Source organism: Pteropus vampyrus, unplaced genomic scaffold (genome assembly GCF_000151845.1).
Source record: "Pteropus vampyrus isolate Shadow unplaced genomic scaffold, Pvam_2.0 Scaffold22, whole genome shotgun sequence".
Taxonomy (NCBI): Eukaryota; Metazoa; Chordata; class Mammalia; order Chiroptera; family Pteropodidae; genus Pteropus; species Pteropus vampyrus.
The window spans coordinates 13,164,548-13,180,839 of NW_011888803.1; the positions used below are offsets into that span (position 1 = coordinate 13,164,548).

The following is a 16,292-nucleotide window of genomic DNA, read 5'->3' on the forward strand; positions in this document are numbered from 1 at the left end:
AAAAGATTTTTTTTTTCAGAATGTGTTTGAAAGTTGTAAATAATATATAATTTTTCTGAGATCTCATTTCCTTTTCTCTGACAGGTTCTCCTTCAGCTCGGGCCCAAAGAATGGGCCATGACCTACAAGTAAAAGTGACAATTATTTCCCTGCACTAAACTGAAAATGTAGTCACATTTGTATGTTCAGTCTTTAATTCTATCAATTAAATATTGATCACCTACTATATCCCAAGTTCCTGTAGCTGCTAGAGACACAGCAGTAAACAAGGTAAGCAGTTTCTCCTCTGCTTTCACGGAGCTTCCATTCTATGTAGAAGGAAAAAGAGAGAGTAAAAAATATGGGAGGTCATATTTTCAAAACACAAAGAAGCTCCACCTCCAGGAAAGGATATGCACAACAATGCGTGGGGGTGTTTTGTAAGGGCAGGTCCCAGGGACCCAGGCACTGCCTTTCCCCTCTCTGGCTCACAGCCCTACCTCAGGCTCACTGGGACAAATTTCTATGCTGCATGTATTCCCAACTAGCTCAGGTCAACTCCATCTCCAAATATGAACCTTACTTCTTTTAACAACAGGGAGCAAAGTCCTTTGAGCTCCTCAACTTTGACATACACCATCTGGTCACTTTTAGACCCTTAATTGACCTTTAATCTATTTACTTCACTGGTCACTTTTAGACCCTTAATTGTCCAGAATCTATTTACTTCACTGGTCATGTGTGAGCCAAATTCTATGCAGCTGTACAAGGCAGAACTAGGTGCTGGGACTGGAGGTTACAGCCAGGTGGACTGCACAACACAAGGAAGAATTTTCCAAAAGTCAGAGCTATTTTAAATTCATGCAAGGCTGGGGGCTCAGTCAACAGGATATTAGAAAGGTGATTTATGTATCAGGCCGAGTTGGACCAGATCTTCTCTAAAGATACTTAAAATACCAACATACCAAAAATCTAGAACTCCAGCAGTGTGCCTTACGAATGCAAAATCTTCCCAGATGTAACTTATCTTAAAACATCACTTGAGGATAATGTTGCTAATGAGATAAAAATTCAGAAGTCATGAAAAAATAAGTTATCTAAAATATACCACGTTAACTAAGCAATAATTTTAATAGCACACAAATACTAATAGCTGCAGCTTAGCAGTATTTAGTAAGTACCAGGCAGGGTTTGAGCACTTAAAGCATGATATCTCATTTAATCTTCAAGACAGCCCAGTGAGATGGGTACTATTATTCACTTCACTTTATAGATGAGGACACTGAAGCAAACAGGTTGTACAGCTACGTTGTGGCAGACCTGGGATTTGCACTCAGGCAGCTGGCTCTCAAGTATGTGCTCTGAAGTAACAGCCTCTGTGAAACTGTCTTGTTGGAGTTGGGGAGCATTTTTCTCTTAGATTGAGTTACATAAATATCCTAAAATAGCTAACTACTACTTAAACCTTAACCTCTGAAATTTGTTAAGTGAAACTTTTTTTTTTATTCTTTTATTTTTTAGACGAGACAAACCTTGGTTGACCTCACAGATTGCAAGGACCTTGTCAGCTTACATTACGATCGCTTATTTTTTTTATTTTTTACACCTACAACACCCGGTCTTCCTAGGTGGTCTCCCATCCAAGTACTAACCAGGCCTGACTCTGCTTAGCTTCCGAGATCAGATGGGATAGGGCTGGTTCAGGATAGCATGGCCATAAGAAACTTTTTGATACAAGATAATCACAAATTTTTTTCTAGCTACAATACATACTAAATTTACTTTACTGTAATTTATAAAATTGTATAAGTGTTTAGAAAGTTAGTTCAGGTTCCAAATCTTATTTCCAAGTAGTAGCTTAAACCCTAGAAGAATCTGGCTCAAAATCAATTACAAAATTTTCCTATGACAGTATAACAAACGCACACTGCGTTAGATATTTATATTTCTGCTAAATATCAGAGATGCCCAAATTGGTGATTATGACAGAGCTGGCCTTCAACTGTGGCAGTTTCCATTACAAAATCTACTTTACAAGAATGCAGAATCCTGTTTAAAAACTGATTTAGACTGATACTTAATATGACAATATACTATTGGCTTCCCTTTCCCTTTTGTTTCCTCATTTTTCCCTCATTAAAGCCATCAAGTCTCTTTCCGTTTAAACTAAAAATCATGAACATTAGATAGACTAGCGGTTACCAGAGGGTTGGGGGAGCGGGGAGGGAGGAGGCTGATGGGGTAAAAGGGGTCAAATATGTGGTGACAGAAAGAAATCTAACTATGGGTGGTAAACATACAATGCAATATATATATTGCATGCATATATATATATATGCCTTACTGTTGAATTGTACACCTGAAACTTACTGGATTTCATTAACCAATATCACCATAATAAAAACTAAATTAATAAAAAAAAAAAAACTAAAAGAGAAAATGGTTAGTTCTTAATACAATCCAGCTGGCATATTTTTGGTCTATGTTTATAAATATTAATGATGCCTAAAGAGTCTTAAATTTTTTAAAAACCAAGTACTAAAATAACTAATTAGCTTCATGGAGATTATAAGTATATAATGGATATTATAACCTGAGTCTGCTTCAGTATGGACATCAGTGGTATATTAAGAACCATAACAAAAATGATTTACATAAATATTTATAAATATTCACACAAAAGAAGTTTACATATACACACACAAAGAGAACAGAAGAGCAGAAAATTCTAGGAAATCATGTACTTTTTAACTTGTGAAAATTATAACAGAAAAATTCTAGAAAATCCTGCACTTCTTAATTTGATATAAATAAACCAACAAGAATATTCAGCAAGAATTAAACATCTTTCCTTTATTCATTATAGTAAAATCCAATCACAGTTAAAATTAGTTTTTTGAAGGGATAGTGAAAGAAATAATTTTACAGGCCCAGAAAGTCAGAACAAGGCTCAGATCCCAGTTTCACAAATGTTATCATGTCATATCCTCTAGATATGATCTTCTTCATTATTAACCTTACAAATATCACACTCTAGGAATCACCTATATTGCTCCATAATGCTCATGCTGCCCAGATGGCATCTTTGACAGCACCAGTGATTTGGAATCATAGCATTTGGGAGCTGAAAAAAACTTGAAGATCCTCAGGCCAATCTCCCTCACCTTCCAGGTGAGAAAACTTGATACTAAGATGCTGAGGGACAGAGCCAAAACCCATAGTGAAGTCCTTCACTGAATCTTCATTTGGGCCAGAAGACAAAATTCACCCTAGACTCCAAGATAACTCTTCTTTCATTCAGAAAGCAGCTATTCTGAAACTTTTTAAATCTTAGGATCCCTTTATGCTTTAAAATTACTGAGGACTCCAAAGAGATTCTGTTGGGGTGAATAATATCTATCAACATTTACTGCAATAGAAATAAAAATTGAGATATTTTAAAAATATTTATTAATTCATTTAAAACCAACAATAATAAACCCATAGCAAGTTAACAAAAAATATTTCCTGGAAAAAAAAACAATTTATAGTGAGAATAGTGGCATTGTTTTATATTTTTGCAAATCTCTTTATTTTCTGGCTTAAGAGAAGACAACTGGGTTTTCAGATCTACTGCATTCAATTTGTTGTGATACATTATTCTGGTTGAAGGATATGAACAAATCTGGCCTACCACAAATATGTAATTAAAAAGGGGAGGCAAATCTTAACAGTTTTTCATATACTTGTGGCTATTTCTTCTTTTATATTATATCTAAATTCATTCAATAGTCATTTCTTAAAGGTCAGTTGCAATGTGGGATCTGAATCACATATGAACTTTCCATACCTCATTACATTAAAATCCATTGCTCTCCCTAAAATATTGAGAAAATTACAAAGGGAAAAGTAGTAACTTTATAGCAGAGAATTCTGGCAGACACCACCTTAACCAATTGATAAAGGTTAACATTATCAATAATAAGACATATAAACACAATGTAACCCCGATTCGAGGCCCTGAGAAGGGCACATTACCTCTGTGGTATCTTTCCCAATAATGCATACATTCAATGCAATCATGAGAGAACATCAGAAAAACCCAAATCTAGGGACATTTCCAAAACAACTGACCAGTACTCTTCCAAAGTGCCAAAGTTACTGAAAGACAGAACTGTCACAGATTGGAGAACAGGAGACATGACAGTTAAATGCAATGTGAGATTCTGAATTGAGTCCTGTAATAGAAAAAGAACCTTAGTGGAAAAACTGGTGAAATCCAAATAAATTCTACACTTTCATTAATAATAATGTACCAAGATAAATGTCTTAGTTTTGACATGTTCTATAGACACATAAGATGTTATCATAACGTGATGCTATATGGGAACTCTCTGCATTGTTTATGCAACTCTTCCATAAGTCTAAAATTATCTCAAAATATAGTTTTTAAAAATCAATTGCTCTTTCTTGTACTATCAAGCTGTGAGATCTTTTACCCACACATAATTTTGTAACATCACGTATTGGTCATGTGGAAAATAATGGTTCACTGAGTTATGCAAATATTCCAAATGTTGACATATTTCTTATACGATTTCAAAAACAAAATCACATATGTTAATATCTCCATTGATCTCATCAGAAAAGTATTTAATTATTGAGAAACTGTCACAGTCATGGTGATAGATATCAGATTTCCAAAACTTTGATTTTTGCTCAAAAAATAAAATTTTATCATTGGCAACAAATAGTGTCAGTTGTTTTCCTTAAAATAACAGGCCCGCTTTGTTCATTTTCAAAAAATGTCTGCCAAATACCAAACTCTGGATAACCATCATTTGTCAGTCATTCTTTCAAGTAAAATGGTGTTCCATGAAAAACAGACTAGTTCAGCTCACAGTTCAAACAACTGTACAAGTGCCTTTCCTCAAGATAACCGCTATACTTTGGCATGGAGAAGTGCTACGTGCATACTTCCCATTTCATCACACGGAATATGAAAAAGACGTGTGTCTGAGAGTTTTTACTGCTTCATCAATAGCATTCTTAAATGAAACTGGTATGTGGCAATGAAGCACTGCCTCAACCCCTGCTCGGACACTGGCTATCTTATCCAATGTTGCTTTTATACTATCGTTGCAATGTTAACGTGAAAAAAGACATTTTAGAATTATTATTAAAATAGTTCTGAACTCACAGACCTCCTGAAAAGGATCTCAGGTCCATGACCACATTTTGCAAGAACCACTAGTTTAAAGAATTAACCATCAGCACCTCAATGAAATACACCACCACTACCCTGACCAACATACAGAGTACTAAAGAGTCTTATACTAGGCTTCAGAGAATGTTTACCAAGAAGCAATAGCTTCTTGCTGTCAAAGACTCATAACAACCTAGTGACAGATCCAATACTCGTCTTTAAAACAACTACCACAGGTCACACACTGTTTTACCCAAGAATCTGAAAAGACAGTGTTCTCTTCGCCCAGACTTTATGGGATAGCCTTCATCCCAATACTGCCTCTTTCCCCCAAAACAGATTTATTATATTAGCAAAGTTGTTTCTCTTTATTGTACTTTATGAATGAGACAAGGTTATAATTATTGATTTATTCAATAAATATTAAGCACCCACTATGTGCTGGGAACTGGGGATTCATCAGTGAACTAACTGTCCCCGCATTCTCCCTCAAAGATCACACTCAACCAAGAACAAGGAAGACATGGAGACTCCTCTACTTGAGAATTTTCATATATATGGGAAAAGCTGCACCAGAGAAAAAGCAAACCGACTTGACTTTCATGGAAATTACACTTTAGCAGTAGACATAAAAAGTAAATTATAAACATGTTTTAATTAAGGTGATAAGTGCTATGAGAAAAAAAAATAGAGCAAGATAAGAAGGAATAGAAATACCAGGGGTTGAGCAGGATTACAATTTTAAATAGGGTGGTCAGGGTGAGACTGAAACCAGAGGCATCACACGGATCAGGAAAATCACCCGTAGGTGGTTTTACTCCGTTGTTTCTGTGTTCTCCTGTCTGCCCCCAGCCCCAATCCTCAGTGCCACTGTTGTACATCACTGTACCGCTCTGAGCAGAACATACAGAAAATTAAAAAATGGGCACTGACAGAGTCTGTCTTATCTACAACACTGTATTTCAAAATCAGATCTGATTTTTGTACCAAAAATAGGCCTGAAACATAAGACTTACAACTTTAAAAACTGGGTAAATATACTCGCCATGCTAACATTTTCAAAGAACATTATTTTCAATAGTTTCATTTAAAATAAACATGACCCTCTGATTTATATGCATCATCTCATTTATAATCCTCACAAGAACACAGTACAGTAGGTAGTATTGATATCTCTATTTTACATATGAGGACGCTGAGGCAATCATCACACAGCCTGCAAAAAGCAAAGCTGGGGCCTGAACCCATGTCAGAACCCACAGCCCAAGGTCACAGCTACCAACGATCCTGACTCTCTGGCTTTAATACATCTCTAAAAGACTGGACATTGTAGGAGAATATTACTCTTCCTAAATAAAGATGTGACAGACCAAGTCACTCTTCGTCTTGATGAAGTCCTCAGGCATTCCTCACATTTGGAGAGTAAAATCTCTACAAAATGTTTTGGTTACGAGTCCCAAATAAAGCCTCACTCGAGTGACTGTGCTCTAGCAAAAATCTGGGAAAACCCAAGGGCCTGTCACACAGGCCCTTTCAATCTTCAGGTGCTGACACTGCCATAACTTTGTCCTTTAGCCTAAAGGAACAGGAATGCTCATTTTACCACAGTAAAGGGATGCTCTGGATAACCCTTCTCAGCAACCCCAGTTTCAGCCTCAGCTAAAGAACATATTTCTTATAGTACACACCGAGTTCTGAGTTCCTACAACTTAGAGAAAACCCAGCCAGGCCAATAACTCACTTTAGCAAGTGGCCTAAGTTATCTGTGACTGCGCTGACTCTCTAGGTGGCCAAAGGGAGTATTAGTTTTCATCATTATTAATAAAGAGTAGTCTGAAGGAGATTGAATTATAGCTCTAAAACAGAGGTTCTCAAACCTGATTCTAATGAAACAGACGTGCATGATGAACACCATTCACCTTTAGACACACTATGGTCTTCAAAATGACTACTGAAAACTGCAAAAGCACTGCTGAAAGAAAACTTAAATAAATGGCCGGGGTGGGGGAGTACCATGCTCATGGGTGGCAAAACAGATGATGTGCTATAAATTTTGTGTATTTTTCATTTTATCAAGGGCAATCCTAACCCCTCCCTCTCCCATTCAAATACATTTAATACAAATAACCAGTTATTTTAGGGTAACTTTTAATTTTGTTTTACCTTTTTAAAGAAAATCACTCTTCAAAGTCACTAATTTAATTATTAGCTGTAACTAATAATTATTAGTTATAACATTATTCATGATATCTTACAACTTAACTGGGATATGCCAGTAATTATTGACATTGTAGCAAAAAATTACTTTCTAAAATAAAAGTGTAAAGAGATAAAACAAATAAAGCAGTAAAAAAATACAGTTATTTATTGATGCGAAGGCTTTATTCCCAACTTTAAAAATGTCTTTCATGATCCCTCACAGCTCTGAAATCTGCACCCCTATCAACTCCACCAAGTTGCCTGGGTACCATCTGCAGAAAGGGTTAAAAGTCCAAAGTTGCCACTCCAGACCTGCTTCTTGAGGAGGAGAAAGGTTGCCCAAGGCCTCAGGGTAACCAGCCTCACACAGAGTAAACAGAGGCCACTGCGCACTCAGGAATAAATTCCTCAACCAGCACATACTCTCCGGAGGTTTTCTTGTAAGCTTTTTCCAATAGATTCCAAGTTGAGTAACAAACAGAAATAATAGATTTTACTGGGCCTTTCTTGAGTTTAGAAAGATCTGACAATACCATGAATTAGCTCAACCCAGTCCTCTGAAATTTTTCATTAGAATTCTTTTCTCCTGAATCACGGTAATAAGGTACAATTTGGCCCCGGGGTTTGTACATAACTCCTTACTCATAGGCTGCTCCAGCCCAGAAGGACGGGAAAAGACGCTGGCTGAGGCCTGCCCGTAGGAGGCAGGGCCAAGGCCAAGAGTCGGAAGATTTCTGGATAGATGTTTTCTGTATACTAATTAGAAAACAGCATCCTTATATAACACTTCATTGGCTCTGAGATAAGGCTGACATACTCTTTTTCACTTTCATCTTCAACTGCTCTGAGTCACCAGAACTAGCATGGGGCTCAACCAGCCTCAATTCCCTTCCATCTTTATGACACAGGAACTTCTATTATTTTTCTACAATTCATCAGGATGAGCTAACTCTAGGTATTATTATTCTATAAGATATTACAAATGTAGCAAAATAATGTAAATATATGTCCCCCTTCATACATACAGTATATTGTGAACTTAAATTGGCATGCCCTTGATTTCAAATTGAGATTTTTGAACACCACTTTCCAAATGCAGTAGCAGTTTGCTGCCTGGGGCCAGCCAAACAGAGGAAATGAGGAATCTGACTTGTTTTAAGAAAAAAAGCCACTGAGAGGCCTGATCCTGATGTCTTTGAACATTTAACACTTAAAACCTGAACTGTTTCATAACAAACTAGAGCTCCCTTTCCTCTCTCTAAGAAGAGGCCCTTCGCAAGTATTTATTTAGTTAATGAATGTTAAGTAATTGTGTTTCACAAAATAAAAACAAAACCTCTAGAAGATGCTCTTTGGGCTCCCTGGCTCTGCAAGGCCATATGAGCTCCATCAGCCAAGAGCCTGGTGGAGCAGTAAACTGGAAATTTAGGGAACAATATGACCACAAGCACTTCTCTTAAAAGAAAAACAATTCCCCTCTTGGCAGAACTCCAAAAGGCAATTGAGCCGGTAATGTCCAGACTAATCTCTGAACAGCCTCTGCCAACTTTCTCCTACAGGCATTAGATTTTTCAGCATGGGCTTTGCAAATAATCTAAAACAATTAATTAGCGCTTTTGAATTCACCCCGTACCATTAATGAAACACTGCCAGACAGCCTTTGATAGCATATTTCCAGAGCTAATTAAACGTGGCAAAACAGAGGACACAGACTCCCCAAGCACTCAACTGGGCCAGGCTGAGACCTGGCTGGTGACAGTGAAACCATCCTTGCAGAGAGGGTCCTGGGGTGACGAAGGCGTTGGTGCTACTGAGGTGAGATCCTCAGCGTCCTCCACAATATGCCAGACCCCGCTCTCAAATTATATAATTACGGGGCTCTTGAAATTCAAACTATTCTTTTGCCCTAAAGACATTTTTTTCTTCTAATGAGTAGAAATTCTTAATTTGATACTCAAAAGTTTGGTATTGCTTCTAGTACACATCTCCACTGCCAAAAAGACTGGTTTAAGAATGTTTTTTAATGTATAGTACTTTTGAAAACTAAATATTGAAATAAATCTCATCCCAAATTTCCCTTCTTTCTATTAGAGTCCTGCATAATCTAAGATTTCCCAGTCCCATAACCTCAGTCTTATGTGGGAAATCTATTTTTTTCACTATCTAATGCCACATAGAATTCCAGACTGCTCCACACGCATGGCCAGCAATATAAACACATTTTTAGGAGGCCTAGAAAAAAAAAAAAGCTAGCAGGGTGCAAGAAGTAAAAATGTTGTTGCATTCCTCTGGACTTTCCTGGTCCAGTTTCAAAAACAGAACGACCACCACCTGGGGCTTGTGGCAAGCTTCAATGCTGTGCTTAGGTGGCTCCTTGGCCCCTCCCCCACCAATGACAGTGGTGAGGTCTGAGAAAACAAATCAGAAAAACCTTACAAACTACTCAGGGGGAAAAAATAAACAGAAAATATCATAAAAGACAACTTTACAGGCACAGTCTCACCCCAATTTTTTAAAAATATGTTGTCGGGGTACTTAATAAATATCAATAACAACTTGGCGAATTTTCTGCCCTTCTGAAAAATGTTAATTTTTTAAAGCTCTATCCTGGAGTCTGATTATAGGAATGAAGTAGGAATCAGTGAGGAAGCCAGAGTTAAAAACTAGAACAGCCGCAGCAGGAATGAGGTATGCCCCACTTAACATTACCTTTTTTTAACATCCTTTTACCCAGTCAGCTGGTACCATCCCTCATTACCTAGAGTCTCCTCAGCTGCAGCTGCCTGTACCAATCTCCCCATGCTCAATGACTCAACACAAGTCTCCTACATTGGTCTACTAAGTCACGAGGCAAGAAGTGGGAAAAGGCAAAAGAGGCACATAAAAGGAAGAACTGGGGGGAAATTCCTTTAACAACTATGATGATTATGTCAAGGTGTAGCCCCAGCTAATAAATAATAAAGACGCACCTGGTTTCTGCAGGCGCACTACACTTACAGCTGGACGGCTGAAGGTATCTGGAACTCACTTCCTCAAACCAATTTCCTTTCCAACATATCAGTCCCTCGGACTATGTGAGTTTAATGAAAGGTTTTTGAGATTGCTGTTTCAAAAGCATGCTAAAGCCCACCTCCCTTTTATGATAGTAAGAATTTTCTAGATGTTTTTGCAGGTTCTATGTTACAATTTGTGCATTAAGAAAACTGATGATCTACACTGTCAAATGTGGTCCTCAGACCAGCAGCATTAAAATCATATGGGCCTGTTAAAAATCGTACAATCTGTGACCCAGCAAGACCTTCTAAAACAGATTCCGCCATGTTAACGAGATCCCCAAGTGAGTCATGTGCACATTAAAGTTTAGAAAGCACTGGTCTAATGTCTGTCTGTGTATAATGTGCAATTCTAAAAGAAAGATGGGTATATCTCAGTCAGCCTCAGGCAAAACCAATATGAATACTCATATTACAAAACATTTTAAAGTGTTATTTTCATTACAGAAATTTTGCTATAAGTATCAAGCTCCTTGCAGTCTAATTAATAAAAATTAGTTTACACATATTTGTTTACTAGTATTTCTCTGAAACACTAGTTTTGCTACGAGAAGCACTTTTGCAAAAGGTGCTTCTCATAGACCTCAAAACTCATAATCTTGAAAAACAGGCCACCAGGAGAATGAAAAGGATGAGACCGAAACCAGGAGGGAAAGTTAGAAAGAGAGGATCCAAGCTTTTAAGACAGTGATTTTTTTCAAGGACAGTCTCACAGTCCAGAGAGATTTTGTTTAGATGGTTTGAGGGGTTGTTCTGTGTTTTTTACTGTTATGTTGAAGTAATTATCTTTACTATTATGACATAGTTGATTCCACTGATATGAGATATAAGTCTTTATCCTCATTCCTCCTCAAAAGGAACAAACTGAAAGAAAATCCAAATTCATTCTTAATTTCATAAGCATTATTCCTCCCACAGGTCCTTCCTTCTAAAATCTGGTCCTGGCCACCACTACCTCTTGCTTCAATTATTACAATAGCCACCAAGAGTATCCCCGAATGCACCCCTGCCTAACAGTCTATTCTTGACACAGCAGTCAGAGTGATCCTGTTAAAACATCCTTCGGATTATATCATTCCACTATTCAAACCCTCCAATGACTCCATCTCACTCAGAGTAAAAACCGTACAATGGCTTACCAGGCTTTTAGGCAGCCCAACAAATTCTCTGATTCTTCACTCTAGCGGCCACCTGGCCTGCTGACTACTGCTTGAGCACAAAGCAAACTGTCACCTCAGGACCTTTGCACTTGCTTTTCCTTCTGCCTGGAATGCTCATTCCCCCAGATATCTACTTAGCTCACCTCCTTCAAATCTTAGCTTAAATTTGCTATAAGTATCTTCCCAGTGAGGACATCTTTAATTATCTTACTTTACACTGTATTCACCCACTAACATCCCATTGAACCCGCTAAAATGTCCGTAACTTTTTTGTTTTGGGTCAGTCTCTCCCCACTAGACTGTAAGCGGCATGAGGACAAAGATGGTTGCCTGTTTTGTTCACTGCTCTATCTCTAACACCTGGAATAGTATCTAGAAGGCTCAACAGATACCTGTTGAATAAATCAATCAATTAACACTTCAGGAAACTTAACCATGTTGGAAACTGGAAAAAACTCATTGTTTATACTAACTACAAAGTCTCCCCTTTCTGTGCCTCAGAAGCTAGCAAAGTACCTGAGACTTGATAGGCACTCAAAGTTTTCGACCCAACTACAAGTTCTCATCTAAACATAGCAGTTATTCAGAATAACAAATGGTTCTTTCCTCCAACTCAAAAGAAAAGGGAGCGTGGGAGCTAGGTGGCATTTTGCTTCACCGTGCAGCAATAAAACAACAGAGTGGGCACAGATGCGACCCACTGAAAGAGCTGGTCACAGGAAAGTGCTACAACAGCTGGTGGCATCACAGATGGAAACAACAGAGCGGGGGCCGACTCTAGGAGCCGATGCTCTGCCCTCCCTCCCCGGAGGCCTGTGCACCTCAGCACCCTTTTGGGTCGGGCGGAAGGGTAGAAAGGAAAGGATACTCCTGATGGTTGTGTCTAGGCGAGGACCAAGTTATTCAGGCACGTGATGACAAAGGGAGGCAACACGAAGAACCCAGAGCAGTTTTTCAGAACTTTTTGTCTTTTGCCATAACTACCACGTATCACTATATGGCTCTCATTGCCAACAGAGAGAATAGCTTTTGTTTAAAAAAAGAATCAATATTTTCCTCTGAAGACAGTAAAATTTTCCACATTCTACTCTAGACATTTTTTTTCTTCAGATTTCTAATAGTTGGAAGCATATAGGGCAGGAGAATAACTGGGCCTCAGTCCCCAGAGCACCTGCTGCCTCCGCTGAAGAAGGAACATTCTGAGAGCAAGTGCATTTTTAAGCCTCTAGAATTCCACCTGATTTACAGTCTCCTTTCAGAGAACAAAAATATGACAATATTGGACTTCAGGACAGATAACTCTTTAGGCCACTCTGGCAGAGAATGTTTTAAAGAAAATGAAAGTCAGCAGCTCACATGGATGCAGCACACGCCGGGCCAATCTTGCAGTAGGGGCAAGCCCCCGGGTGACCAGTGCCAGAGCCAGTCCTGAGAGAAGGCCTCAGGTTGGAACACTTCCCGGAATACTCCCTGTTCCTGCAACACTTCCAAAACCAGTGCTCGGAGCTCTATCAATGATTCAAAGTGGCCCCACAGTATGAGGGATTAGTTATCAAAGCAAACTAGCTAAGAAAGCCTAATTTCCTATACATACAACATGCGAAGGTATAAGCTTTGGGCAATTAAACAGCTATGTGGGCACACACAGATAGCTCTGTCCTGATAAAAATATTGACCAGTGTTTACACTACTGGTGTCCTAAAATAACCCAAACAAATCATGCATATAGAAATCAGGGTGGCAATTACACAGTCCAGGATAAGGATACAACGTAGAAAAAAACCTGGGTTCTGTTCGTTTGTCTGACATCAAATTTTTGTGTAATCTTACTCACATTCTTGGTAAATATCTTTCTTAAACTATGTGCACATCCGGTTACCCAACTATCTGTCGGTAAACTCCCCTTGCAAATGAAAAGAAAAGGTCTTTAATTAGATACCATATATTCTACTCCACACACACACTCATCCAGGTCCATGCAAGGCAAGGGAAACTTAGAGAAACAAATTCATCTTTTTCTTTACTACTAACTAACTATCCCGTGTGTGTGTGTGTGTGTGTGTGTGTGTGTGTGTGTGTGTGTGTGTGTGTGTGTGTGTGTGTGTGTGTGTGTGTGTGTGTGTACTGTTTCTGGGCACAAACATAATAGGGGAGGGCCTTCATCATGGATATGCACAGTATCCCCAAAGGGAACACAATTTGAAATTCAGGCTACTCTCTCCACTGTGGATCTTTTAATGCAGTTATTTGCTCTTTAAAATAAATAGAAAGTTGGCACCACGGTGATTGCTGGCACCACAAGTGACGTATCTTTTCTCTGTGTATCCAAAAGTGGAATTAAACACAAAAGCGGTTATAATAACCACCTAAAAACAATAATAATCACAGACCAAATCAACTAGCTGTGTCCAGAGATTTAGGAGTTGGCAAGAGAAGGCCTTGTTGAATTTACTTTGAACCTTCAAGCCTAATCCTCTTCTACCCTTTCTATTCCCTGGTAGCAGCCTCTGCCAGCACTCTCCCCACTTTCCTACCATTATGAGTTATGGCTTCTGATCACTCAGTTGACAGAGAGGAGAAAACTATGGCTGAACCAGCTCTACAGTTCTCAGGCTGTTAATCTCAAGTCCAAGAAAAAGAGTGCCAGTTCTTTTGGACAGCATAATAGAAAGAGCGTGAACTCAGGAATTGCTGCCACTCTACAGTTACTAGTTTTATGACTGTACATAAATGATCACTTTTTAACATAAATGACCATTTAAAAAATTGATTTGTCACTCATTACATATTATTATTACACCTTTCTTCACTAAGCCTCAGTTTCCTCATTAGTAAAATGAGTATAATAATGGCAGTAATAAAAATTACAAAAACGGTGATAAAGATAAACACCTACTTCGGTGAGTTTCTGTTGGGATTAAACGAACTGACACATGCAGAGTGCCCAGTAGAGTGCCTGGCTGGCACTGTTTCAAGAGGTGCTAAGGGGTGCACTACAGCAAAAAGACCATAAAACTGCAATTTGTCATGCAGAAGTGTGTCGATTTCTGGTTTGATTGAGAGTTGAACCATCTTTCTAAATTACTTTTTCTAAGTCCCATTACCCTCTTTCTAGAAATGAAAACAAAAAACAAAAACAAAACAAAACAAAAAAAAACAATACCTGCCTACCCCAGGGAGTGCTATGAGAATAAAATGAAATACTAGGTATAAGAGCATTTTGAAAACTATAAATATAAAATGATATTACAGGCATAACTCAGAGATATTGCAGGTTCAGTTCCAGACCACCACAAAAAAGTATTGCAATAAAGCAGGCTGTCATCTTTTGCGGGTGGAGGGTCTTGCCTTCAATTTGTACAAACTGCAACATCTGTGAAGCTCAGTAAAACAAGGTGTGCCTATATTCTTAGGTTAGCCTCTCCCCAAGGCTGCTAGCGTGTCCCATGCTAAGCTACATCTTAACAAGCTGGTATCTCTGCTTGCTGTCCCATGGACACAAAGAGTTCAGAGCTTTCTTAGCAAGAAAACAGTTCCAAGTAAAAACATTTCTATTTTCCTGTAGACTGTACCTGGAATTCCAGATGCATCCAGGAGAGATGAAAAGAAATGTGTTTGTTCAATACAAATGTGTGCAGGATGTGGGCAAGCCTCCAAAAGTATGCATCTAGGCACCAAATGAAAACAGTGGAATGAGGGACACAGCCGTCCCATCAACAGTCCGCTGGCATCAAGGCCAGCAGTGTTTCTGCACAGTTCAGCCCAGCAGTAGCTCTCTGACCTGGCATGAGGGGCCAATGGTGTATAGACAAGTCTATCCCTTCCAACCAAACCGATTTCCCTGAATTCTCCATGTGTGCCTCTTTTTCTCATTAAGGCTCCTGGAAACACAGCCCTACGAACTCTGGCAAGCCTCAGAGGCAACAGTTAATATTTTTTAAAGATGTGTAGCAGAACAGTTTTTAAAGTGAAAACTTAGTGAACCTTAAGCCCATAAGAGCAAGCATTTATTTTTGAAACTTCCCACTTTTCTTAGAGAGATTACAGGATCTAAGGTACAGTGTCAAAAATCTAAGGTAATTTCTAATCAGGAGTCATTATAGTACTTACACAGCTCTTATTCACCAAGAGCATGGCCTTCCCCATCCCCTAAGAAATAGCATGGTCTTCCCCAACCCCACAAAAAAAGAGCATGGCCCTCCCTCCCCTGCAATGCTGTACAATAACCAAGGAACAAGGGAAGGAAGGAAAAGCATGGGTTTTGTCAAAGCAACCACTGACCCTGGGATGTGGCTTGCTGCCCACTGCCTCCTTCATCCTCGGCTTCAAGCAGAGAAGGAAAGGCTTTCACTGAAGGCCCAGCAAACCCATGGGGCTAGAAAAGCAGTCTTCTGCTATTCCAACTTGGGCTCATTCTATGTGCTGTGCTGCACTCCACCCCTCCCTGGCTGAGTATCTACAGGAGGTCTTTTACAGCCTTCACCCCTTCCACTGCCAAGAACTCCACAACAGAACTTCATGGCCATGCCCGTGAAGTAAGAACACAAATAAAGAAGGCTCATTACTTGAGTTCCTCAGTTCTCATGACTTACATACATCTCTTCTGAGACCACAGGGGTTTAATCTGGTTCCAGGATGTCTTATTGGTGGCTACTCAATCAAGCACAGAGGTCCATTCATTCCATACTGAGGTTCTCCTACACAGAAGCTTCAGTG

The 16,292-nt window shown here is 38.9% G+C and overlaps 1 protein-coding gene and 1 pseudogene across 2 annotated transcripts in view; both read right to left on the minus strand.

The window, feature by feature from the left end:
* TGFBR3 (transforming growth factor beta receptor 3) overlaps positions 1 to 16,292 on the minus strand; it is a 182,920-nt gene that overhangs the window by 141,069 nt on the left and 25,559 nt on the right. The gene's annotated exons all lie outside the window — the stretch shown is intronic.
* Positions 1,583 to 1,701, minus strand: LOC111736799 (annotated as a pseudogene).